The sequence below is a fragment of the Acomys minous genome (assembly GCF_964271855.1).
Source record: "Acomys minous genome assembly, chromosome: 3".
Classification (NCBI taxonomy): Eukaryota; Metazoa; Chordata; class Mammalia; order Rodentia; family Muridae; genus Acomys; species Acomys minous.
In genome coordinates this window covers 115,095,161-115,123,129 of record NC_140485.1, presented here as the reverse complement: position 1 = coordinate 115,123,129, position 27,969 = coordinate 115,095,161, and the positions used below count along the sequence as shown (strand labels likewise).

At 43.0% G+C, this 27,969-nt stretch overlaps 1 long non-coding RNA gene and 1 pseudogene across 2 annotated transcripts; both read right to left on the bottom strand.

Annotated features, from left to right (window-relative positions):
* Positions 1–1,846: 1,846 nt before the first annotated feature.
* Positions 1,847–26,753, bottom strand: LOC311594045. The gene is made up of 4 exons (XR_014777925.1): positions 26,298–26,753; positions 23,703–23,918; positions 2,789–2,855; positions 1,847–2,544 (listed from the first exon to the last, which is right to left on the bottom strand). It is a non-coding gene; the product is annotated as an uncharacterized lncRNA (long non-coding RNA).
* On the bottom strand, positions 25,297–26,030 carry LOC311594044 (large ribosomal subunit protein uL30-like 1; annotated as a pseudogene). Its single transcript has one exon. The product of its transcript is annotated as a large ribosomal subunit protein uL30-like 1 (transcript).
* Positions 26,754–27,969: the final 1,216 nt, after the last annotated feature.

The window sequence follows — 27,969 nt, the reverse complement described above, 5'->3', positions numbered from 1 at the left end:
GATCGTTGCCTCATCTGGGTGGCTCTGCTCTATCTCACGGCTGAATCACACAGTGTGGATATAGCTCGAGTCCCCAACTCTGAAAAATGTACAGTTCTCATGAGCCCTGTGCTGAGCCTCCTGTAGGTAGCCAGTCAGTGTCGCTGTCATCGCCGGGGGCTGCAAGCTCAGTATGGTAGGTGACAAGACCTGGGTTGGGGAGTCTCTCCTCATGGAAAAATCACTTTTCTATCCCCAAAACCTTTGCATTTCATATTTCCTGTTATCAAAACTTTCAAAGTCTTTCCCAACTGTGGCATCTAGGGTACCCTCCCTTGACCTGCAGGGTCTTCCCAACCTCTCTGCTGGCAGGGGAAGAAAGTCTCAACTCTCTTCTTAAAGGACATGGCTCTCTGCGGGGCACTAGGTGATGTCAGATGCAAAGGACGTGGAATTACAGACGGCCATGGAAAACATCTTTGCTTAGTGTGGGATGAGCCTTCTCATAGCAACACAGTAAGGAGGCACTGGTCCAGATGTGCGGACTGCACTGCAGGCAGAGGTGCTAATCCAGATGTGCAGCCTGTACTGTATGCAGAGGGAGAGGCATTTGTTTGTTGTGTGCAGAGAGTCTGTGCCTCCCATTTGTTGCCTGGTGGAGGCTCAGCTGCAGTCGGAACAGTGGCCTTTAAGTGGGCCGTTCTGTTCTATCTTGGGAACAGGTGTATTGAGTGCCCACCCAGGTTGGAATAAAGATAATATGGATTGGGGGAACCAGAATTTTAATCTAAAAATTAAGCCATTGCTGAGATCAGATGATGAAAACAAGACAATGAGTACAACCCTGAGCTCTTACCAGCTGTTTGGCGGGTACTGGCACACAGGTTTATAACGGTGCCGCCGAAAGCACGAGCAGAATATAAAACTGTTCTTGGAGTTTTCTTCAAATTCAATTTTCAAAGAATAGGGTGCTACAATTTTTTTAAAATCACTCTAGAAAATTACTCTTTCTCAAAAAAATAAAAATCTGTTCCTTAAGGAAAGCCTTCTATAATGAAAGGCAATAAAGTCCTATAATTACATGAAATGAGAATGCTCTCCTCAATTTGGGCAGAGAATCAGATCAAGACAGAAATCTGTGCGGCAAATCTTTGCTCCTCCAGCCAAGTGAAACGGTGGCCAGAGCTGCTCCCAGCTGTTGTCATGGCTTTTTACCAGGTTATTTCAGCAATGGGTGCTACACGAGACTCATTTGTCATATGGGCACGCGGTATACTAAGCAACCCTTACCAAAGGTATCCCTCAGAATTGAGTTTTGTCGCCGATTTATTTATTTATTTATTTATTTATTGGTTTTTTGAGACAGGGTTTCTCTGTGTAGGCTTGGCTGTCCTGGACTCACTCTTATAGACCAGGCTGGCCTTAAACTCACAGTTATCCACCTGCCTCTGCCTTCCCAGTGCTGGGATTAAAGGCGTGTGCCACAATACCTGGTGCTATTGTTGTGTTTAAACAGTTGGGTTGCAGTTATGTAGCTCAGGCTATCCTCCAACTCACAATCACCTCGTCTCTGCCTCCCTTGTTCTGGGACGACAGGCGTGGTCTACCGCATTGTTAGATCTGTGATGTAATTTTTTTTTCTTATTATTAGTCCAGGTTGGCCTCTAACTTGGAAATCCACCTGCCTCTACCACCTGAGTGCTGTAATTAAAGGCGTGTGCTGCCTAATATGTCTGTGATGTTTAAAATGGGGTTAGGGGTAGAAATCCCAGGATCCCTCTTTACAAAGACACAGAGGAAATGTGACAAAAGACCCACAAGGCTCATATATGTATATATTAGGCATGTATTTGTACCTAAAACTGGGATAGCCACATCTAGTAGCCGTTTCTTTTCTTTAATCTTTTTTATTCAAATGCCAGTAACACATATTGCAGAAACATTTCTAAGGACATGAAATGCTCACAAAGTAAAAGACGCTGCCCTTTCAATGGCACCACAAACGGAAGCTGATCACACTTTCTTCATTAATCCCTCTGTCAATTTTAAATGATCTGACTGTGCTTCTTCCTTTACTTGGTCATTTGTACATATATTTTCAACTTCTTTAATACTATGTTTTAAAAATATACTGTGTATTATAACTTTGTTCACTTTATTATATTAAGCATATTGAGGTCTATCTAAGGCAACATACAATATACACCTCCTTATTCTATTTGATCCTTTAGTAGACCATGATCTCACATTCTATAATTAAAAGAACCAACCATTGATTTATTGAGAAATTTTCCTTTCCTCTAGTTTTGTAAATAATAAAATTGCCACAATAAGTATTCATCAATGTATACACTTTTGTAAATATATCCTGTGAAACAGCTACTCAAAATAGAATTGCTTTGTTAAGGACACATTTATATTTTGATTTTGTATTGCCATTATAGCATATCATTTTAATTTATTACACTTATAATTTTAACATCAGCTACTCCAACAATGAATATGAGTTCCTCACAGTACTTGATCCTTAGGAGGTCAATCAGCCCAGGTTGTCCAGTTGGGACCCTGCAGTTCAAGTAAGAAAAGACAGATTAGTACGTGTCAGGTGCAGGCCACTGGTGCGTGCACATGGAACTGTCAGCCAGGGGTGAGTTCAAGAGACTTGCAGGGAGCATCATCAAAAGAGCAAGGGTGCTTTGAGAATACTTTGGGAGTGGCGTGACAAAAGAAAAGGGCTGAGTTTCTAGGGCAGGAGTTGGGGGAAGACAAATATTCAGGGCAAGCTAAGAGCCTGGTTAGAAATTTTTACCACATAGATTCCTCTGCTGCCCTGAGAAGGATCACGGGTCATCTCCAGCGATTACCTTCTGTCCCTCCTGGTAGAACACAGAAGAGGAACACCTGCTAAGTTTGTGTCTTGCTATTAGGCAAATAAGTGGAGGACAGACAATGTCCTTTTACTTGCTTTTCCTCAATTCCACTGAGCTCAAAGTAACCTTGATGCCAAAGTGGTGTGTTTGAGGTGACATACTGTGCTACCCACCCCATAGTGTTCAAAACTTATCTTCAGTGTAGTGCCGGTTGAAGACACATCTCCATTTTTATTTCACAGATGACTAAGAAGATCTGTTGGCCTTGCTGGGACTCAGAACATGATACCCCAAATACAATGCCCCCTTGGCCTCCTGACTATTAGGAGCTATGTGAGATGGAACTCTGGGTGCCCATTTACTGACCCTCCCCACCCCCACACTCCTACCGAAGTGGCCCAGAGAAGTTAGGACTTCTCTCTCTCATAATCAGGACACAGAAATCAGAAGTCTTCTTCCCTCAACAAAGCCGTATTATGTAGGAGGCCACTTTCCAGGTCCTTCCTTCTCTCCTGAGACTCCTAGGGGTTCTAAGCACTGGGAGAAGGGACGTGCTAGAGAGACACAGGAGAAAACCTGAGTACGCAGCCTGTATTCCTTTGTTCATGATGACATAACACCCCTCCCTTTTTATGCAGTAATGTTTCTCCAAAACTCCCAACTTATTTCATCAGTCTTCACAAAAAAACAAAACAAACAAACAAACAAAAAAACACATTGCCCCTGAGTCTCTGGGTCATCATTTCTTTAAACTCCCAGGCCACTTAGGATTTTACTTATGTAAATTTGCTGTGTCTGTCTAGTGTAGTAGAGACATAAGCCATGGAGTCTCTGATGAATAAGGAGAGGACATTAATTTTTTTTTCTCTCCTTGCAATGATTTTCTCTTTTCTGTTGCCTGTCTACTGCTGTCCTCAGCTCATTTTTCATGTGTATAATTTGCCTGTGTGCACACGGAACAGACGCTCTTTGAAATTCAATCCTTTGTTATGCATACTACAGACTTGTCATCTTCCCTGTTTCCTTGTTTGTCTCCTGATTTTTTAAAAAAAAATATTTTCTTTTGTCATACTGAAGCTTTTAATATCTGTGTAAAAAAATTCTGTCTAGAATCATATGACATTTTTCCTGCTTAAGTTTAGCTCCTATAACCTCCACCCCAGAGATGTTAAATTCTGTAGGTTTTCCGAGTGTAGTTTCCTACAAGATCGTTCATGAGCAGTGTTTAACTGCCTTTCCCAGAATCCTTCACTGTGCACTTCTGCACATGGTGCTCCGTCCACCAAGCCACTCTGGATTGCTCCGGGTGGCGGAGGTGTTTGTTATTGTTCTTGGTCTCGGTTTTTATTCGGTTTTGGGTTTGCTGTTTTGATGCGTCGCGCCAAAAGGGAAAGTAATCTGAGGACTACCAGCAAGGTCACCTTCACTTTTGAGATCTAGAGAGAAGGAAGCACAGAACTCGGGGACAGCAAACCCACAACACAAGAGCGCTGTTCCTCGGTGCACCCTGAACATACACCTACAGCTACAAAACAGGCTGGGGAGCGGACTCTTTGGGCCATGCTTGCCGGGAAAGCTTGAGGGCCCGAGCTCAATCCTCAGAAACTACATTTTTTTAAAAAGCAGGTGCATTTGGCATGAACTTGTAACGCCAGGACTGGGGCGTGGGGGCGGGGAGGGGAGCGGGAGACAGGTCTCTAGGAATCACCCGACAGCCAGCCTAGCCTACTCTGGTGAGCTCCAGGCCAACGGGAGACATTGTCTCAAAAAGCATGTGGACAGCACCTGACGTTGACCTCTGGCCTTCACGTGCATGAGCATACTCGTGCATGCACACCCGAACATACATGTCCGCCCACCTGAGCATGCACACACACTCACACAAACTAGTGCAATACCATATGCCATGACTGTGGCCTTGAAATACTTCTCTATAAAGCAGCTACATAAGTTGTATTCCTCAGACACTCTCACAGCCATATCTCCCATACAATGGGTTTTCTAGAACCATGTTACTCTCTCACCAGGCAGTGGAGTCTGGGCAGATTGGTGGCTCATCGGTAAGCAACTGAATGCACCAGCTATGCCTCCATTGGCCTCCAAAGCTTAGGTTCAAAACCAGATGATGCAGCTTCAACTTTATTGGCCTTGAGGTTTCCTACGGCTAAAGGAGAAGTTCTGTTATTCTAAGGCTCTCAGACTATAAGGAAGGTTAAGGGACTCACACACACGTACACATACACTCACTCAAACACATGTGACACATACACACACACATACACAAACATACATGCAAACACATACACACACATACATATGCATGCACACATACACACCACACATGATTAAAGATACACAGACAGATATATAAATGCATACATATGTCATATTTCCATATAAATCTAGGTATATACATATATGTATGACTATATATGTGCATATTGTATGTGGGTGTGTATATATGCATATATACATATGTGTATATGTTTTGTGTGCATATACATATGTGTATATGTGTGTGTATGTCTATACACATTACATATATTAAATGCAGGGGTATACATATACATATGTGTACATATGTACATGTGTGTTTATATGTGCACATATATTGTGGTGTATGTGTATATGTGTATACATGTATCTACAGACACATATGTTTGTATGTATGTGCATATATTATATGAGGGTAAAGAGGGAAAAACAGACCCTCAGTCCCCAGCTATTCCAGGCTCTGCACTGCCTCAAGCCTCTTGAACTGTTGGAGATCTTGCATCAAAACTGCATAACTAAGCCCTTCCTGAATGTCTGACCTGCAGAAACCAGGAGAGACAAAACATTTACATGTGTGTATGTATAGTGATTATATATATATATACACATAAACATATATATATACATATACATATATATATATATATATTTAAGTAGCTAATTTAGGGATGCAGTAAATAAACTCTAGGGTGGCCCGTTAGACAGGAACAGCCAGTGGAACAGAGTTATTTCTCCATATATGGCATCATTCCCACAAGTTCACCTTGCTTGAGGAGTTTATTGCATAGGCCACCACACAACCTATTGCAGATGACAATTAAGCTTCTGTAATAAAGACACTGAGGCTGGAGATGTGTCTCAGTGATTAAGAGCACTTGCTACTCCTCCAGAGGACCTGAGTTCAGTCTCCAGCACCCATGTCAGCTGGTTCCCAACCACCTGTAGCTCCAGCCCCCGGGTACCTGCTGCCCCCTTCTGACCTCTACAGCAACCACGCACACATGTGTTCGTTCACACAGGTACACACACATGCACATATATAAAAGAAATTATATATATGCATACATACATACATGTTTTAAACAGTGTGCACCCAAGTTCAATTCCCAACACTCACAACGGGTAGCTCACAAACACAGGAAACACCAGCTCTGAGGGACCCTACACTGTGGCCTCCTCAAGTACCTGTACTCAGGTGTCCAGACTCACACATATACACATGTAATTTTTAAACGATAAAAATAAATCTTTAATGATAGGCATGTTGAGACACACTCAGGAGGCAGAAGCAGATGGAGCTCTGTGAGTTTGAAGCCAGCGTGGTCTACATAGCAAGTTCCAAGATAGACAGAGCTATACAGTATAACCCTGTCCAAGATGACAGAGACTAGTTTAATATTTTCTTCAAGGCACCCAATCGCCCTTTCTATTTCGTACGATGCTGTCTTTGCTGTAGAAAGTGACTCTATGCACCACCGTATTCTCTCTTCCATATCCCTCCTCTGAGCCAAACAAGGACACTGTGGGGCACAGATCTAGAACTAAAGTCTAGGGCAGCACCAACAACCCACTTGCTGTTTTCTAGCCGTCTTTCGCACTGACTTGACATGACCAGATAAAGATCTCTGCATCAAGTCCCAGGGATCATTAGTGTGATGCAAGTCCTCACAGGGGTGCAGGGGTGCCTTTACATCTCAACTGACCTAATTCTTTCTTCATCCCCACTCGCACTCTCCTGCCTTGTTTTCCCTCATAGATACATGCTCTTGCCGAAGGCCTAAGAAATACTCCAAGTTGTATTCTCGCCGCTCTGTCAGCTTCTTCCACATAGTGTTTGCTAGTGCTCTTTGTACTCTTCTCAGGGAATTTAGGCACCACAGCAGGTCAAAGGCAGAACATTTGGGCAGTATTTCCAAGAAGGTCAGTCAGTCAGTAAGGGCCTTTGTCCTTCCTCATTTGGGCAGCCCATTGACCTCTCCTCTCCTGCAACCTTGCCATGGCTGCCATGGCAGTTACACATTATAGACACCAAGTCAGAAAAGGCACCATCGATTGTCCTACCGTGACCACAGCATAAGGTGTCATAGGAAACCAGCTGGTTCACTATGAAAACACTGCAGGTTGGAAAAATGCTCTTGGGAAAACTATCAAGACTCTAAGATTCAAAATAAAACCCACAGGCTCCCCCAAGGCTTCTATTTTCTATATTAAGTTTTTCTTTCAAATGCACTTTATTTCTTTTTTTTTTCCTTGTTGAGAAATATTTTAAATATGTTAGAAGCAGGAAAATCATGCATACCTGAACCTAAAGTTCACTTCCTTCCGTCTTCCTGACTTCCTTCCTGCTTTGCACTATCCTTCTCTTTTTTGTTGTTGTTTTGTTTATAAATGCATTTTATTTCAAGGGAATAATATGCAACAAACTTGGAAAGTGAAAGGATTCTCTTTTTGAATTTGCTCCACAGTGCCTTGATTCAATCATAAGGGGAAAGTTTGGGAGAGAGAGACTTGAAAATAAGATAGAATGGGTACAAACTCATAAAACATGGAAGCAATGGGGCGCGTGTGTGGTTATAGACTGAATATGAGTTAAGGCATCATACGTATGAAATTATATTTCTGGACCAAGATTAATAATATATATCTGTAATCTGGAAACTTGTCATTGGCTAACTAAGTCTTGACTCATTGAAAATGAGATCGTTGAAAACCCAAATGGCAGTTGATAAAACATTGAACAACATCCTTGAAGATACCTAGACATCAGGATGGTCTGACACGATGAGGTAGGCAAAGGAGACATTCATGCTCTCATCCCAGCTTATGCTGACAATGAAACTAAGAGACAGGAGACGAAGGGAGCACATTTCCGTATGTCACTTGGGAGCACCGTTCAGTAAATAATCTATCAAGGTCACATGGGCTTGGAAGCAGATCTGATTAAAAATGTATTAAACGGCCCTCACTCTTTTGACATTCTCTATGCGCAAAGTCAAATGCAAGACAAACAAGTATACAATTATGCAGGAGTCTTAGGACTTAATATAATTAGATGAGGTGGGTAAACAGCTGGAACCACATTTTCATAACCACAAACTAAAACTTAGAGGCATTTCAAAGACAGAGCGGCAAATGTCTTTAGAAGGTCGCGGGCATCAGCCAGATGTGGTGGCACACGCCTATAGTTACAACACTAAGGAAGTGGAGACCGGAACATCAGGAGTGCAAGAGCATCCTCAGGTACACAGTAATCTGTCTCAAAAAAGAAAATCAAAAATTGGAGGCTGGAGAAATGGCTCTGTGGCTAAAAGCACTTGCTGCTCCTACCACAGGGCCAGAGTTCAGCTCCCAGCACCACAACCATGCAACTCCAGACCCAAGGCTTCTGAGGACCTCTTCTGGCCTCATTAGGCACCCGGCATACACGCACATGGTGTACAGACACACATGCAGGCAAAACACCAAGACACAGAGAATATTTTTGAACCCACCAAAAATGAATTACATTTTAAAGCCATAGTTACCAAGTTGAGTATTTGTACAATCTATCAATCTATATCTTTCATACTGAACATAACAGTAGCATCATGATCCACATAGATGGAATTTTACATAAGGAAGCCAGAAATGTCTGACTGTCAATGAGAATCCACAGGTTGCAAGGAGAATATGGCTACGCTTGTGCTATTACTATATAAATCTTGCTAAGGAAACTTTCCACCAATGTAAGACATTTGGGTTAAAAAAAAAAAACAAAACCCTGGTTTCAGATCATGGGTCAGCCTCACATACTGTGTGACCTACATAAATTTATGAACTACAAACCTCCATTTCCACATCTGTAAGTGTGTCACAATGGGGAAAAATATGTGAAGCACTCGTTTGATCTCTTAAAATATGGAACTATTATTATTAATTAGCTGTGCAATCCAACAAACAATTTTAACAGCCATTTTTAATGCCTTAAATGTTAAGTCCAAAATCGGCACTCGGAGACCTCCACTCACACACACAATTGGCAAGAGTATTTTTATTTCTCGCAAGTAAGAATCCTGCACACAGGGGTCAGCCACTTTACAAAATGGCGACCCTGGATATTGGCTCTCAGACCTTTCTATGGGTAAAGAGGTGGATTCCAGCAAGAATTAGGGAAACTTTAATGTGATTGGAGGGCAGGTCGGTCAGGTGTGGGGGGGGAGGCCTTCCTGGAACTGATGACTTTTCAAGGTCAGACCTAGGTCTGGCCTGATCCTGAGTTGTCCTTCGGGTGGGGGTGGGGGTGGAGGGATTTTGAACAGTAGAGGCCCATCCTGGCCCTTCATTAAAAGATTAAGCTAATAATATACACTTTTAAAAGTTAACTTTTTTAGTGTCTGAGATGAACTACTGATAGTGCTCTCTCTCTGTCTCTCTCTCTCTCTCTCTCTCTCTCTCTCTCTCTGTCTCTCTCTCTCTCTCTCTCTCTCTCTCACACACACACACACACACACATACACACACACACACACACACTTGAACACACACCCCAATTGGGCTTCACATTTACATTAATAACAAAATTGGCCAGAAATGTGCATATTTTATTACCTGATATGCCTGAACATTAGAAACATCTGTAGAAAAAAAAGTTTAAATTTACAAAGAAGTTCCCTAAAGATTATGTAAGAATGTGAAAACTAACAGAAGCAAATAGCCCAGGAAGTAATGAGAAGTCGGGAAATTGGAATAAACCCATGAGCTTAAAGTACTGATTCCCAGAATAAATATTTGCCTTACACTTGCAATATTGCACTAAATGATTATAAATGCCAATTTATTTAGAAACTAAGTTGCCTAGGATTTAGATCAACAAGTTAAAGTCATGAGTAAATACGCTCCTTCAGCAACTTGAAGCATCGCCTGAAGAGTAATTGGGAAATCGCAAAGAATTATAGAATTATGCTACATTTGTTAAATCTAGTGATTCTGACAGATAACTATTTACCTCTGAAATTGCTTTCTGGGAAATGAAAAGAACACAGTGAGCATGTACAAAAATCAAATCAGGTTTGGCTAAGAGCTTTTCCCAAGGCAATGAACTTCTATTCAGAAAGTCATGCATAGCCTGCACTCTGTTATTTCCAAACCATAACTCAAAGCCTGGGAAATAACATGATTTGGAAACAAAGAGTCTCAGATCTTTCTGTGCCTGAAGCTTTCTGAGGTTCCTTCTCCATCCTAGGTTTCAAAGCAGCCACTCAAATAAGCCCATCTCTGATGTTTTCTTCCATTTGTCTCCTTGGAGCTTAAAAAGCAGAAGAAAAGACAGTCAGGGAAAGGCCTTGAGATGGAGTTCCGCCTCCTGTTCGTACTACCCAGGATCCTTTGCTGCCTCCACAGGACATTGTCCAGAGGTTCTCCTTTCCTCATCCTCAAAGAGCCTGGCAAGGCATTTCTATGGTTCCCCAAAACTCCAGGCCCCACCCTCTCAGCTCTACCACTTGCAATGGTAAAGGCACAATTAGCTTTCACTTTGGAAATTACACACTTGTTCTCTATTCAATGATAAAGGCATCATCATCATGCAAGCCAACCGTGAAATTAAGCAGTTGTCTAACTGTCTAAAACTAAAGAAAAGTCTAATATCTGTCCTAGCAGAAAAAATTTTCAGAAACACATGAGTCATCTTATAAATTATTAGTAATATTTGTGTTGGAAGTGGGTGTTGTATAATGGGACAGTGAGGACACCACGGCAGTCCGCCAAGGTGCCTAATCTGAGAATTACATGCTACACAACAGATCTGGTATAAAGGAGGTTTACTGTGGGAAAGGGGGGGAGAGCCTGGGGAAGGGATAGAGACAGAGACAGAGACAGAGACAGAGACAGTGAGAGAGAAAGAGAGAGAGAGAGAGAGAGAGAGAGAGAGAGAGAGAGAGCAAAAGAGAAAGAGAGAGAGAGCAAGAGAGAGAGAGTATGGGGGGGGCAAAGGGAGAACACAGAGCTTGAGAGCGCTGGGGTAGCGGGCAGGTCTTTTATGTGGCACACATCTGGTGGTGGCAGGTGATGATATAAGCTGTGGCTAGGACCCTGAAGACAGGCTAGTGGGGTTGCTTGTGAGCTAACAGTAGAGATGCCTGCAGAGATCAGAAGAGAGCTACCCTGGAGCCATCGTTGCAGGCAGTTGTGAGTTAAGAACCAGACTCAGATCCTTTGCAAGAAGAGCAAGTACTGGTACCCACTGAACCATCTATCCAGCCCCATTTCAATCTTTTTTTTTCAGCTCCTCTCATAGAGACAATAGAAGACACATGGGTATCTTTTACAAATTCCCCAATCAACAAATTTGTTCTATCTAATGCATTCTGAGAGAAGCTTCTGGAGACTCTTCATCCCACCCTCTCCCCCCCCCCAGTCTCCCTTCCTGTTAACCCTCTGTTGTGCAACAGTTCCCCCAGAGATTGCACCATTCCATTCTGCATGGAAGCTCCTTAAGCAGAAAGACAAACAACTCAAAACAGCTTCAGGAAGTCCCCGAAACTGACCAGACTCACTGCCCACTGCCGTGGGGGCTCACCCGCCTCAACCACTATGAGAATTAGCTACAAAAGCTGAGAGTCCCTCTCAGAGGAGTCAGGAGACAGAAGAAGAAGAAGAAAAAAGACCCTTAAACAAACCAAGCTACAAAGAAGATTCTGATACCAGACCAGCTGCCTAGGAAGACAGAAAGCTGCTGAGCTGCCTGTAGGCTGTGCAGTGTGCTCCAGGCCCCCAATCTTGTGAGTTGTCACCCATGCTTGGATGGATTTGGGTGAGTCATTTCTGCTCCAGTAAATAAGCCTTCACCCATATTCCTGTAAGTAACGCCAATAAAACCCGTGGTCCACCGAGTTGAACTTCAGTGGTATCTTTCTTTGATCTGTCGTGGAGTGAGTAGACACGTGTTGGGTCTCCCCAGGAAAGATTGTTGTCACACAGCACTCCCTGACGGTTCTACTTCTGGTCTCTGTTTCACCGCCTCCACCATCCCACCAGTTTGGAGTAAATCTGGGCGCCTGTAGCCTGCCTTATCTTGAGATTGCCCCAGGAAGAAAAGTATTCCAGCTGGAACATTGACTGGCCCCTGGGAATGGGTAGCGAAGTGAAATACATGAGGGAGATGGAAAGGCTGTCTCCTCAAGGAAAGGAGACTTCCTAGGGGAAAAGTCATGGTTTTCATAAGAATTGGGGTGGGGTGGGATGGGGTGGGGCAGCAGAAGACTAGCAGTTAAGAGTTGTTTCGGAATCGTAGGAAGTTAAAGTTCAGAACGCCTTTGCTCGCTGACCTCACCCAGTTGACCACATTAAAAACTGCTACTGGGATGTTCCCAAGCTTTGGGTCATAGAAGGCAGAGAGCTCATCCCTCCAAGTCTCGGTTATTTATATCTTACTCTGGCCTCAGTTTTATTTTTGTTGTTGTTGTCGTTGTTTTTGTTTTTCGAGACAGGGTTTCTCTATGTTATCTTAGCCATCCTGGACTCGCTTTGTAGACCAGGCTGGCCTCAAATTCACAGCGGACTCGCCTGCCTCTGCCTCCCGAGTGCTAGGATGGCCTCAATTTTTAATTTTTGACTAAACCTGTTATTCTGTCTTAAAATATTTTGATTAGAAGTAAATCTGTTGTTGTTGCTGCTGCCGCTGCTGTTGTTTGAGACAGGGTTTCTCTGTGTAGCCTTGGCTATCCTGGAACTCTCTTTGTAGACCAGGCTGGCCTCGAACTCACAGAAATCCTCCTGCCTGCCTCTGCCACACCAGTGCTGGGATTAAAGGTGTCTACCACCATGCCTGGCTTAGCAATAAATCTTTAAAGTTTCATTTTTGCCTAAAGTCTGGCATTATTGCCAAACTGGATCTTCTGGGACCGATTTCCAAGGACTTCCTGGAGGAAACCCTTCGCCACCGGAGTCATTACAGTAGTACTTGTCTGCTGAGCATTCAAGTCCGGGTGTGTGCGCACCCACTGCCGTTAGACTTTGACCAGCCTTTTGTTGTTGTTCACCTTAGTGGTTTGCAAAATCTGCCACATGTTTAAGGGCTGGAAACCGCCTTCAGCAGAATTCACATAAGTACGCACAAGAGTAACAGGAGACTCTCAGAACCACACCAGGAAGGGGTAGCTATTTCAAACACAAGTCTCTTGTCTCTGTTGTCAGCAGAAAGGCTAGGGGGTTAGGGTGGGGGGTAGGGGTGAAAGGTTAGGGAGCATGCTCCCTTAGGCTCCAATCACCGCTTCCTTCCCCCGCCCCCACCCCGCCCCGCCCACTCACTCAGTTCCCATCTTTCTCAGTGGGATAGGTGTTACCCAAGGTGCGCTGCAATCTTTTTTTGTGTCTCTGAATGGGCTTATTCAGTTTAATAGTCATGAGTTCAGATCAGCTTATTCATATATTTCCCTCCCGCCTTGAGATCACTCCAAATCTGAGTGGGAAAGCGTGAGGCGGCGAAGACCAGCTGCGAATGCTTTCAGCATCGTAGAGTGTCACCGACTTCAAGAAGGGAACACGCCAGATGCATTTCTGAAGGCAGCAGGTCTTCCTTGCTCTCCTAACCTTGACCTCTCCTCGGGTATTTATGCCTGAAATGAATTTCCAGCCACTTTGTCTGATACCGCTCCGTAGACAGTAAAAGACCGATTTTAGTTGTAAAAACAATTGATCACTTGTGGTTCAATTCCTCGGCAGATATTTCCCCTGCAAACCGCCCTTGACCATGACAGTAGCGTTAGGATCTTGAGTCATATTGTTCTTGTTTAATGCAGCATATACAGTCTCTTGGGCTATTTCACAAAATTGAATAAAGCAAGCTTGTGGTTTCTTCTTCAGGACAGATACTATTATGTCTGCAATAAATTTTTTGAAGCAGCCTAGAAATCTATCCTTTGTTGTTAAAAATCGCAGCAACAAGTAGAAAGAATTATTTGTTACTACCCAAAGAATCTATGTTTTAGTCATAACTTTTTCCCACATTGAAGTCTTTATTTGAATAACTAAAATAAAATCTCATAAGGTACTTGATGCTTATAAAATAGCCTTGGGCAGGGGTTTCATGGCTGCTATTCTCAGCTGACCTTAGGAAATTGTAAGTTTAAAGACCATACATTCTGAGGCCTCAAAAATGAATTAAGTCGAGCCGGGCGTGGTGGCGCACGCCTTTAGTCCCAGCACTCGGGAGGCTGAGGCAGGCGGATCGCTGTGAGTTCGAGGCCAGCCTGGTCTACAAAGCGAGTCCAGGACAGCCAAGGCTACACAGAGAAACCCTGTCTCAAAAGACAAAAATAAATAAATAAATAAAATAAATTAAAAAATGAATTAAGTCCATGTGAATAATGTAATGGAAACTGCAGTGCTACTTTAAAAAATACATAAATGTAATAAAATCTTTCAAAACTCACTCACTCCTTTTTCATTTTAAAAATAGTCTTGGGAAATTTTCTTATTTGTTATAACAGAAAGTGAGGACATAAAAGGAGAAGCATTGGTTATAACTACATATTTTTGTTTGTGCAAGGTCATAGGGAGCCATAAAAAATTATGAAAATTTCCACACTGGAATCAATGCTGGCCGTGCTTTATGACATCACAAGCTACAGTTCTGCTAAGCACTTATGTCTTGGAAAGCTTCAGTTTTGTTTTCAGGACAAGGAAAAAGAAGGGAAAAGGAAGAAAACTTGGCTGTGTCTGACACCAGCCATTGCTCTTTCTCACGCACAGCAGAAGGGAGCAGCCGTCCATCCAGCACGCTGGGTAGACTTCCATCGCTCTCATACAGAGAGCTCCGCTCAGTACACCCTCAGGTCATACAGCTGCCCTTTCTTTGTAATTCAGCAAGTTCCCCCAGCTGTAAGACCTCTGTCATCAAAACTCCAGGCACCTTTTCATCAATTCCTCCTTTTTACCACATACAAGTTACTCATATTGAAAGTAATCAGGACAAAAAAAGTAAAGGGGATTTTCTGCAATTCTGCTAGAATCCCACCAGGCCACACTCTCTGAAGCAAGACCTAAATCAATTTGTGGAAATGTGAGTATGACACAGAGATTCCATTTGTGCGGTCCTAAGATAATGAAGTGTTCACACATAAAACATTGAATATATCCATGTTCTTAAAAGGAAAATATTGAGAGTGAATTGAACATCATACAATGTGGGAATAACTAGAAATTTCTTAAAGGTCACAAAATATGGTACTAAACATCATCTAAAAGTTACATTGTTCAAGTGGGAGGGAGGGAGGAATGGGAGGATACAAGTGATGGGATAACAATTGAGATGCAATCTGAATAAATTAATTACATTTACATTGTTACATTGTTGCCAGGGAAATTGCTGTTCCCTCTCAAAGTATTTAAGTCTCAGAACAGCATTTAGAAGGACTAGAGAGACAGGTTGGTGGTTAAGAGCACTGGCTGTTCTTACAGAGGACCTATAACCAGCACCCATGTCTGGAAGTTCACAACTGCCTGTGACCCGAGTTCCAGAGAAGGAACCCTCTTCTGGCGTTCACAAGCACCTGTGTGCATGTGATACGTATATGTACACTTGAGGGCACACACACAAACACACACACAAATAAAATGATTTTTAAAAGAGAAAATAATTTAGAAACAGGTTCAGAAGAATGCTCAAGGACAATTAATTAGAGTTAAGAGAAAAACATCAGGCCAGACAAACTGTAAATTGTGACATCTGCCCAGAGATGCAACATAGAGAATAGAAAACTGCGTCATTTGTAAGCAGTCATATGGTGGAAGCAAGTACAAGGAGCATAGCAGAAAGAGTAAGAAAGCCCAGAGCATCCAGGAAAGCATTGCCTAGGTTTTGGCCACTAAACGCACACACCACACACATACACACACACACACACACACACACACACACACACACACACACACACACACACACACAGAGCCCACCCCACACAAAGGCAGAAAGGGGAAAAGTTACTTTCTGAGTTACTCAGAAAAGCAAACAGATCTCAGTGTTACATGACAAATTCTATAAGTGTCTACTTAGAGAAGAAAGATTTTTGGGAAGGGAGATAATTATTCCTCCCATCTCCTTGGCATGGCTCTAGGTGACTCAGCCTTCCTGAGAGGTTGTAGCTTTGCCAGGTGGTTGACAGGTCCAACTGGATTAACTCTTAAGAAAGGGAGCAATGGTCTAAAATGTTGTAATCTTTGGAGCAGGTCAGAATGTCATGTCTCCACCCAGGGCTAGTGGTAAATTCCACTTTTTTGATGAAAGAGAAAGAAAGAAAGAAAGAAAGAAAGAAAGAAAGAAAGAAAGAAAGAAATAGAAGAAGAAGAGGAGGAGGAGGAGAAAGAAAAAGAAAGAAAGAAAGAAAGAAAGAAAGAAAGCTTTCCCTTAGCTGATGTCAATAGAGCCCAAATACCTTCAGTGGGCTCCAAGAAGACTCTAACAGTATGTGGAGACATAGCAATCAGTAGACTGCTTGCTATGCAAACATGAGGGTCTGAATTTGATCCCCAGACCTACGGGGGGAAAAGGCAAAACACAAACCACCAAGCTCTCTCTCCCTTCCTCCGTCCCTCCCTCCCTCCCTCTCTGCATTTCTCTCTTCATGCATGCTGCACACTCTCTCTCTTTCTTTCTCTCTGGCATCCTTCTTGTCTCCCTGTCTGTATGGCGATTTCTCTGGCCCTGTTCCTTGGAACCAGGTGAAACTGCCCAAGAGCTGCCTCCATTTAACCTGATTTCATATTCTTACTTCAGCTTGAATTAGTTTATTTTGTGGGCAGAGAAAACCTGTTATCTAGAACGACTTGAATCAACGCTCACAGATCAAATGGACTCCAGATAAGTATTGTCAATCAATAGCCTAAGCATCCTGCCAAGTCCAGGTGTTTGTTCAAAATTTGCATCCATGACAACTTCAAAGTGGCTAGTCCCAGATGGTCCAGCCTCCCAAACTGCCTCAACTGGGCCTCAGTCCCTAGGCTCATCTGGTCATGCAGAGAATGCACAGCAAGTGACATAGCCTGCTTTTCCTGGACTTGGCCAACATTCCAGCTTTCTGAGTAAACCAATAACAATGTCCCAGTGTCAACAGGAAGCAGTGATATAAAATTATGTCATCCCTTATTCATTTATTATCAACAAAAGGCAGTGATGTTGGGTTTCAGACCTGGGACAAGCAGCTTAGGTGTTTATTTAACATATCAAAGCAGACCTGGCCCCCAGATTCTCCTAGCATCCCTCAGTCCCTACCTGTTACAAGGTATGGCTGGCATGCCCCACACTGGATGGCTCTTTTCTATATAATACAGGAATTTTGGCTCTCTCTGTCTCTGTCTCTGTCTCTGTCTCTTTCTCTGTGTCTCTCTCTGTGTGTCTCTGTCTGTCTGCCCCCCCCCCCTCTCTCTCTCTCTCTGTGTGTGTGTGTGTGTGTGTGTGTGTGTGTGTGTGTTTCTCTCTACCTCACGTGCACTCTCTATCCTTCTCCCCTCCATTCCCCTGTCTACGTGGCAATTTCCCTGGTCCCATTCATTGGGACCAGTGAACCCACCCAAGAGCTGCCCCCAATAATCCTGCTTTCATACTCTTTTAAAGAACAAAACCAGGCATGGTAGCCTGTGCTGGTCCAAATGCTGAAAAAGCAAGAGACAGCTAGATCCCGTGGGCTCACAGGGCAGCATCTATGCTTGATGGATCCAGGCAAGTGGAAGTGGAAGACCCTGTGTCAAAAATAAAATAAAATAAAATAAAATAAAATAAAATAAAATAGAAAGCACCTGAGGAACCATACTCAAAGTTGACCTCCAGCTTCCACACTTGTTTATGCCTGCACACAAATATATATATGCACATGCATGTACACACACACAAATATACACTTTGGTATGTAATATATGTAATGATAGAGTATAAAATACAAAATGTTAGAAGAAGAAGTGGTGTAAAATGTCATTCTGAAAGCCATTCTTTTATGTGCTAACTAGGAAAATTAATTTGAAAGGTAAGAGAAAATGAACATGCGTCAAGAGTTTCATTTAACTCATTAATTAATGAGACAATAGTAAGATGCTTAAACTGGTCCAAAGAGCATTTGAGAAGCTAGGCATTAAGAGATAATTTAATAAATGAATGTTAGGATGAGATTCCTAGGAGAGAAGCAAAATTGGTTAATGTCCAAGAAGGCAATGAACCACAACTTTTTGGATTACTAACACACACACACACACATACACACACACACACCACTAACTCTCTACATAATAAGTACTGCCAGTGTCTCAGCACAAATCTCTCCATTAACTTCTGCACAAAGTTGTAACATTGTTGGGTCACAGGAAAATTGCTGTTGCAACGTCTTTGAAAGATGCCTGTCTCTTTTACCCATATCTAAGATTCAGATAACTATTCTTAGTGATGAATTGCTACATGCAAAACACATAGAAAATGCCCAGGGCAATCACTAGTGATCATTGATAGCACCTATGTGTGGTTTGAGATCTTTTGTTTACTAATTGAATGCCATGGGGGGGGGGGGGGCTGGGAGCTGCCACTTTCTTTTTGCGTCTGTTTTTGTTTTGGAGACAAAGTCTCATGTACTCTAGCTTGGACACCAAATCACTGTGAAACAAAGAGTTGAACTCCGGATCCTCCCAAGTACTGAGATTCCATATACACATCTGCTACCATACGCAGTTTCATGTGGTGCAAGGGTCCAAACGCAGGGCGCCACAGCCCAAAGGCTGTCTGCCAACTGAGCCACTTGTCTAATGCAGTCATATGTGTTCTTGTCATATGTATTGTGGGACGTTGAGAAAAGCCATCACAGACCAGAGTCCTTTCTTACAGAGCTCAAAGAAATATTTTTGAAGGAAAAAAAAAAAAGCTTTCTTTTTCTTTGTCTCTAGAACACCATGGGCCTGGAGGTGGGAGTCAATAACTTCCAGTGACAACATTTAAAAGATCTTGAGCATTGGGGCCAAGATTGAGGCCTGCCAGTGAGCAGGAGGTGGGGAGGGGGAAAGCTCCTTAAAGTGCTTATTATGAGTGGCAAAACAAAATGAATTTGAAAGGAGATCAAAGGGGGCCTCTGAGAAAGTCTCCCCAGAGCAGAAAACTAAATGGAGCTTGGTTGTCCGAGGCTCATGCTCACCCTTTTAGCATGCCCCTCTCATTTCCTTTACTTAATGTTTTGTCCAATTGTGTTGTTTTAATACATTTACAGCATGTTACAGCAGTTCTCATGGCTTCTCCTGCAACCCTCAGTTCCACCCCCGCTCCAACTCCACTTTCTCAAAAGGCCCTAGATTCGTCAGCTCTGCAATAATTATAAAAGCCCTTGTGGCTTGGCAAGTCTCCTTTGTATTTCCGGGTGTTTGCAAGGGATTATAAGCTTAAAATATCTGTTTTCCAATTTCCATTATCAACATCACTTGCAAGAAATAATCCTCATAAAAGGTTGGATAAAGGTTAAGCTGGCTGTTTACGTCAATTGTTCTTAACACCTTAGCAAACTAGACTGCTAGGAATCTAATTAGAGTTTTGGACCTCCTCCCTAGAAGAAAATGCACATTTGCTCATAACGTACATACAATATTTGGTGATCAAGGTAGGTTATTGAGACACAAAAATCCACCTGTGGATTGGCTGAATTTATATTAAGAACTGCTGGTTTTGGTCTTGTTTGCTTAACTTGTCATTACAGAGAATTTCAGATGCACCCAAATAAATAAAATGGCCTAACAAACTTTCATTTGCAAATCAACCACCCCCACAGTCACTGGCCCTATGTCTGTTCTCTGTTCTTTCTAGCCCTATTGAGTCTGAGCTTAAACCAAGTTCCATAAATAACCATGAATCTGACATACATGTGCATTTATATATGTGTATATTTATATCAGATCTGTGTATATACAAATATATGCATATATACAGTCATATGCACATTGTTATTAGACAGCCAGACAACTTCCACCAAATGTTTCTTAAGTATAATCATAATACTACAATCCCTTGATAAATATTCAAAGCAGCTGGGTGGTGGTGACGCACGCCTTTAATCCCAGCACTCGGGAGGCAGAGACAGGCGGATCGCTGTGAGTTCGAGGCCAGCCTGGTCTACAAAGCAAGTCCAGGACAGCCAGGGCTACACAGAGAAACCCTGTCTTGAAAAAAAAAGAAAGAAAGAAAGAAAGAAAGAAAGAAAAGAAAAAAAGAAAAAGAAAAAGAAAAATTCAAAGCAGCCCCTAGGAAAAAAAAACCCGTTTGTTTTCTATCTCTTATATGCGAGTTGAGGATATTGCGCACTCCAGAACATCCCATACACCCCACCCCACCCCCAGGCTCTCCCCTAAATTTCTAGACTATTCTTTGGGAATATCCTATAAACCTCCCGCTTGATCTTTATTCATGAAGCTTCTTGTGGATGGTTTTTAAGCACCTGTTACTCTAGCAGGCCTTGCTCTTCTCCGCCAGTCCCTCTACCTTGCTAAAAAATCATCAGATTACATTCCTAGAGCTAGCCACCATGGTCTGTTCCCTTTTTTGGCCACTCCCTCCTCCTGAGGCTGACCACCAGCCTCAGTCACCTACTTAACCTGTCCAATTAAAATTAAACATCTCATACCCACCCTTCACCTTTATAAACCACCATTTCCCATAAATCCCGTCTGCCTCCTCTCTCTCCAGAGGAAGTCCTCTGTCCCCCTTTGGAATAAATGCCCCGCCCCTTCTCCTTCGTCCTCCATCTCCCGTCTTTGTATCTTATTTTCTGCTCTTTGTCCCTCTAGCGCAAATACCTCTCCTTTGTGCTGTGTCTTGGGGGCGCTAAGCTGATGCCAGTCTCTTTTAATCATCGCATACCCCGCTACTTCACTGAACTTTTGATCTAAGTCCTAGAATCCTCCTCTTGGTGTCTCTTGTGTCGTCGCTATGCAACCGTGAGTGGTGAGGTACAATGAATCAACCAAACAATGCTGCACCCTCCTCTCTAGCCTGGCTCTCCGTAACTCAATTCACCTCTCTTATCATTGGCCAGAAACTTCAGACAGCTATTAAAGCAGCTACATGGTAGGTAGATCGACCGAGTCCTGCAGGATGTCTTCTGACATCCACATATACACACTGGCGCACACGCACTTACACAAGCACACACAGTAAGTAATTTAAAACTAAAAATAAAATGTGTTTTTTCCCCTGTGTTTTGCTTCTGAATTGTTTATATTTACATTTTAACATGAATGTCCAGGTCTCATGATTCAGGCCTCTAAACCCTGCTAGTCAAAAGACCAAGGACTGAGGCTTATAAATTCGAGCCTTGCCTAGACTACAGAATGAGCTTAAGGCAAGCCTTGGTATCACAGCCAAGACCCTGTATCAAAATTAAAATATAGGCGAGGGGCAGCTATAGCTGTGGTAGAGCAGTGGCCTGGCATGTGTGAGACTCCCAGTTCTGTCTCTCAATGCTGGAGTGGGTGGGTGGGTGGGTGGATGGATGGATGGATGGATGGATGAGAATTTCCAGAATTATTCTCTCTATCCTGTCTTTAACTTCTCCATTTTGCCTCTTTTCCAATTTAAAACAGAAATAAAGGAAGAAAAAACAAACAATTTCATTTCGGTCCCAGTATTAGCTGCTGAACAAACCGCCATGAACATGGAGGTTTAAACAACAAACGTTATTTCTCCAGGCTCTGGAAGTTGAGCTCAGGGTGGCAGCCGGTCTGCGGTCTTGGTGAGGACCATCACTCCCATGTCTACCAGAGAACAGGAAACTGTGTGTTGTGGAGCAAGAGGCTCCTGCAGGAGGATGTCTATGGGGTCAGGACAGCCTGGACTCCCCAGTGAGCTCCAGGCTGGCTTGGACTACACAGCAGGACCCCGTCTCAACACAGAGGTGGGGGGAGATTCTGGTGCCCACCACATGATGAATGGGCTCCTGCTACCTTACTCTCATACCCTCCTGAGATCCTGCCTCTTTTACCATCACAATGGGGCTAGGATCTCAGTGGGTGAGCTATAGAGGGACTCGATATTCAGTCTGTAACCTTTCCCCTGGTACCTGCCCGCCCTTACTTTCCGTAATCAAATTCCTCAAAATGGAAACAATCAATCCCTACCACATCTGGGACCTCATCTCTGGGATTATCTTCCACCCACTCCGCCAATAGGGCCTCAGCAACCAGTAGCTCTGCACCTGGTTTGTCCTTTAGCCTGTGACACCTTCCATCTGACTCGTCCCCTCTTGTAGACACTGGCGTCTTTCAGCTTCCCCAAATCTAGACATTAGAGTTGTTGTTCTTCCTTGACCTATGCCCACATCTAAAGGACTTATCACTAATTATCACAATTTAACAATTGTTCTGTCTACTCTCCATGCTAGGGCACACTGGAGGGACTCAACTTATATTTGCTGAATAGATAGCTAAGGTATAGCACTTTCAGTAGCAGTCACATACACTTGAGTCTCCTTCCTTACAGCTCTTCTGTCTACAAAAAAAAAAAAATCAGTGAAATTACACATAAAATCTGAACAAAAAGTGATGTTTGAGCAATCCAAAATATAATGGATCCTATATATAGCAGAATAGGTCCCTAAATCCTGGAGCTGAGAAAGCTCTACATGCCAGCCAATAAACATTTTAAAGTATGCGTGCCATCCATAACCGCCAGAGACATGCATATTGAAACTGCTCTGAGATCCTGTCTCACCCAGTCAGAATGGCGGCCATAAAGAAGACAAATGAGAGCAGAGAGGAACTCTTGTTCACCTTTGCTGAGAAGGAATAGCATGCAGCAATAGCTGGTGCAATAATATGGGAACTGGAGGATTCTCAAAATGTAAACGTAGGACTACCAGATGACCCACCTACACTGCAGCTAGGCATGTACACCAAAGGGGCTCTAGCTTAGTGCAGGTGTACTTGCTGCACCATGTTTATTGCTGTTCAGTTCACAATAGTAGGAAAATAGGGCCAGCTAGGATGTCCAACAGAAGATGAATAGATACAGAAAAAGGAAAACACAACACAATATCATTTGGCTGTAATTTGACTAACACACACACACACACACACACACACACACACACACACACACACACATGTATATATGGCAATTGCTGGAAAATGGAAGAAGCTGGAAATAATCATCCTACATTAAATAACCCAGGCTCAGAAAGACGAATGCTGCACATTCCCTCTCATATGTGGGTCCTAACTTCTAATTTTTATGTGGCCGTGAGCATAGGAGTCAGAAAACTAGAAATAACGCCATAGGAGGAGGAGGAGGAGGAACGAATGCTTGAAGAGGGAGGGCTGGGGAAAGCAATCCATGCGACACCAAGGTGGAGAACTGAGTGCTGGGAGCAGAAGGAGATCAGTGGAGATGGCATCGCAGTGAGACTGAGACGGGGATGGGGAGGGTCAACCACAACTTAAGTATGTGAAAGGGTGTCATAAACAACCTGCTGCTTCGTAAACTAATTTCTAAGAAAAGAGATGATAAGCAAATCCCACACCCAACATAGCGAACTCTTTTGGTCCATGGTTGAGAATACTGCCTGGAAATATTAACTAGATTACAAGTACCTTAATAGCCACTGGTCTGTAGACTTGAAGCTGGAAAGCAGCTGCCCACGAGGGCTGCTTCTGGCATGAGCTGATTCCGTGACGGCATGGCGGACCACTGGAGCTTCTCCATGACGCTGCCCTCACATGTGTGGTCACTGCTCCTCTGCCACCTCACTGCAGCCTCAGTTCAGCGTAGAAATGAAATTCCAAATGCAGAGTCTGCCAGAGTGTCACCTATAAAGAGAAACCCAGACGAGAAGTCTAAATTTGGCTCTGCCGTACTGTTTGCTGGAAATCTGTATCTCAGGATCTTGCTATTAAGCTAAGCAGAAGTGTTCTGTCTCCAGGAGTGTGCATCAGCTTTTAGGTACTACCAGGGACGCTTTGTGTACAACATTGGACTAGGAGTCTGTATGTCTCTGTCTGTAAAACAAGGGTAATAGGTCTATATTCTCCCAAACTTATAAGGTTGGCATGAGAATCAGGAAGCAAGTCTCACTTGAGGCGCCGTATTTTCCGCAGTATACTGTTATTACTCACTACGGAATAGAGAGAGGCTTGTTGATTTGTCTGCTCTAACCCTCCCCAACCACAGCTATCCTGAGCTGGCACCACTAACATTTTTGCAGCTATTCTCCGATGAGTCCAATGAGACTCTTCACAGCTGTCAACTCACAACATACACCCACACACTCACACAGTATTTTGTATAAATGGACTTTACCAATGTGTATGGTTTTTTAAAATTGTCGTCCCCTTCCTTTCATATTTGACCCCTTCCTATAATGCATCATTCCATGTTCAACCCAAGATTTATTTGCTCTGCTGAGCCCCCACTGAACATGAGTTTGACAAGGCTAAGCTTCTCAGCCCTGGGGATTGGCATTGCGCTGTCACCGTCCATCTTGCTTTGAGGCCCTTCCTTCCAGGCTGTGAACCTCCCAAAACCTAGGACCGTGTGTCCGTCTCCACTTCACACCTCACATCTGATGCAGAACCTGGTACATGGTGGGCACTTACTAAAGGAATAAACAAGCAGAGAGATGAATGAGGGAGAGAGGGCGTGAGTAAATCTACTGTACACGAACTTTTAAATGGCTCTTACTAAATTAGAAGGCTCATCACAAAATTATTTTCCCTTTCTATAGCTCAAGTGTATGCGCAATCTTCAAGTCATATATAATTTATATTCACATGTATACACTTATAATTGATATTTGATATTAATTCCAAAATGTAAAGCTTGTAAAACTCGTAGAATATGTTCACTGGAAATAATTCCTTTTTTGCTGCTGCTGTTGTTGTTTGAGTTGGTCTTTGTTTCATTTTTGGTTTTGGTTTTGTTTTGCTTAGGACAAAGCAGGGCAATTCTTTCCTCCGTAGCTTGCATTGATTTCAGAGACAGGGGTGGCCAGTGTGGAGAATGACCGTCCTTCTCCACGTGAAACTGGGCTGTGCTGAGGTGGTTTTGATGTGCATTCCTGTTGTCTTTCTCCTGGCCCCAGCTTCAGTTTTTGAAGGCGTAAAATCATCTTGAAGACACTTGATGCTTTTAAACAACCAAAAACACTTCCAATGCATAGTGCTTTTGGAAATGCTGGTCCTTCCTGGCCTAGTTCAGCTGACAGATGAACTGATCGATGCGTTCACCCGGGGTAAGCCCATCTCCTTGCCGAATCCCACGCTAGTCTCGGTAGCATGACGGGCCACAGAGAGGTGGGAAGGGCACAAGAATGAAGGGACCTGCTGGAAATGCTTCCGAGGTCTTCCAAGCGAATGACACCAAACACACACACACACACACACACACACACACACACACACACACACACACGCCCAGGTGCTCCTCACTCACTGTGATGACTGTCAGAGGGGCAGTCTCATACCTTCATCTTTGCTTATCCCCGTTTCAAGATGAGTTCCCGGGCAGACTTTGGATTTGGAAATCCCCAGGTCACGTAAGGCTGCACTGTGCACAGCATCACTACAGTCTGAGGGGTGACGTCGGCAAAGACGCCACTGAACCATTTCTTCAGGGGAAGTTTCGCAAGGTCTTCTGTATCAGCAAACTTCCGCCGTCAGTTCTTCCCAAGCGTATAACGAAGGCCAACGCTGCTTATCGGGCACTTATGCACCTTGTCACATTGCTGCCGCCAGGAATGATTCCAGCCGCTTAAACCTGAATTCTTTCCCTTTTCCTCTCCCTCCCTCCCTCCCCCCCCCCCCCCTTTGACGAAAGTGCCTGCTTCGCCTGGGTGGCTTTAAGGGCCTGATAAGCCTTCTGCTTCTTCAGGAGATTTTTCTGGAACCTAAGGGATCTTTTTTCCTATCCCCTTCCTCCACCATCTTTCCGGTGCTACAGCTACTGCTATGGAATAATTCTTCTTCTTCTAAATCTTGTCAAGGGAAGTAAAGTCAGAATTACTGAGAATTTGATGTGTTCCGTTCCAGAAGAAAAGTCATCCAGGTGAGGTCTCTGGCAATGTTTCAGCTATTTCTTTCCTAGAACACGATCTACCAGGCCAGACTAGCCAGGGACTTTATATGCAAAACTGATGGATAACTCTTCTAAATTTAAAAAAAATCGTAAGAGTGCTGTAGGAATTATCTTACAGTGCAGATGAGTTGAGGTTTGAGTTCTGTTCTTCCATTTCTCTGGGCCATGAACAACCATGTGGAAAGTAAGAACACAGAGATTAAAACAAATATTATCAACTCCATTCCCAATAGCTGTATTTGAAGTAACCATGATCTCTGGCGGGTTTTTTTTCATTTGTTTGTTTGTTTTTTGTTTGTTTTTGGGGGGGGTTGCATGTATTTTATAGAAAGGAAGAATAAATGTAAGTTTAATCACAACCCCAAATGACTTGAAACAGCTGAGCTTGAATACCTATTAGCCATTAACTCATCTTTTTTGTGTATCTTCAGTGGTTTCTATGGAACTTTGATTTGAATCCAGAAAATCTTATGATATTTAATTTTTTAAAAAAATCATCACCTTTTATATCAAATATTCCATACAAATAAACATGCTTCCACAATACCAAATTTAATAGGAGGATGAGTAAAAATGCCATGTCCTACATGCAGCATAAACCGGGGACCTCAAGCTCAATGAATGCTTACATCCCAGCTCCTAAAATGGAAGGCTAAACATCTCCAAGGATAATCTCTCCTGCCTAGAGAGAAAGCAAACCGTGTCTTTGGGCATGCACTGAACCTGCAGGTCAACTTGGTGAACACTGGTATCTAGACAACATTGAGCCTTCTATCTCATAACGTTGACATCTCTCTCAGTTTGGTTAGGACTTCTTTCATTTCTTTTAGTAATATGTTACAATGTTTACTGTGTAGCTCTTACACATGTTTTACATCTTTTCTAAATTGTCCATATTTGGGGAAGCTATTGTAAATAGTTTTAAAAGTTGTAATCCAATTCTTATTAATGAAACACCAAAGATACAATGTATTTTATACCTTCCCTTATGTCCTATGACCTTACCAAACTCTTACTGATTCTGTAAGCTTTCTAACAGCTTATGGGAATTTCTAAGTATATAAGTTATCTGTGAACAAAAGCCATTGAGTTACCTTTCCTCCGACAGTCTTTTAAGTTTCTATTTTTGCCATTGCACTGGCTACATCTCACAATCTGATGCTGAATACACAGCACTTTCTCCACTCCTCTTCAGATTAAAGATAACGAAATGATAACAAACTAGATGAAAACTTCAATTTACTGGTAAGAAATGATCACAGAACTCCAAGGGTACAAACAATCAGATGAATCCAATGAGAGACCTGGAGAGGAAAGCCTGTAATGCCCCAGCAAGAGTCAAAAAAATAGATGAGAAAATCAGACACATGTACAGAAAGATCACCAACATGGGAGACAAATCCAACAAGACAATTGGAATTTTAAAACACTAAAAGAAACAGAATTTATTCATTGAGATAATAGCAAACAAGCCTCCAGATTCACATTATGAAGACACAAGAGTCTTATAGAACCACAAATTAACATGACCAGGAAAGAATCATTCCACGCATAGAGTCAAAATGTCGGAAGTGCAAAGCAAACAGGCAGTGTTAAAATCTGAGACCTTCTCAACTTGGCTGCAACAGCAAACTGGTCAGAATATCAACACCAGATTTCTCATCAGCAACAACATCCAAGTATGGACGATGGCTGCCTGGGCCGGCCTTGAACTCACTCTGCCAGGAAGGACTTAAACATGTGATTGCCCTTCCTCGGCTGCTGGAGTATCTGTGATTACATCACCAC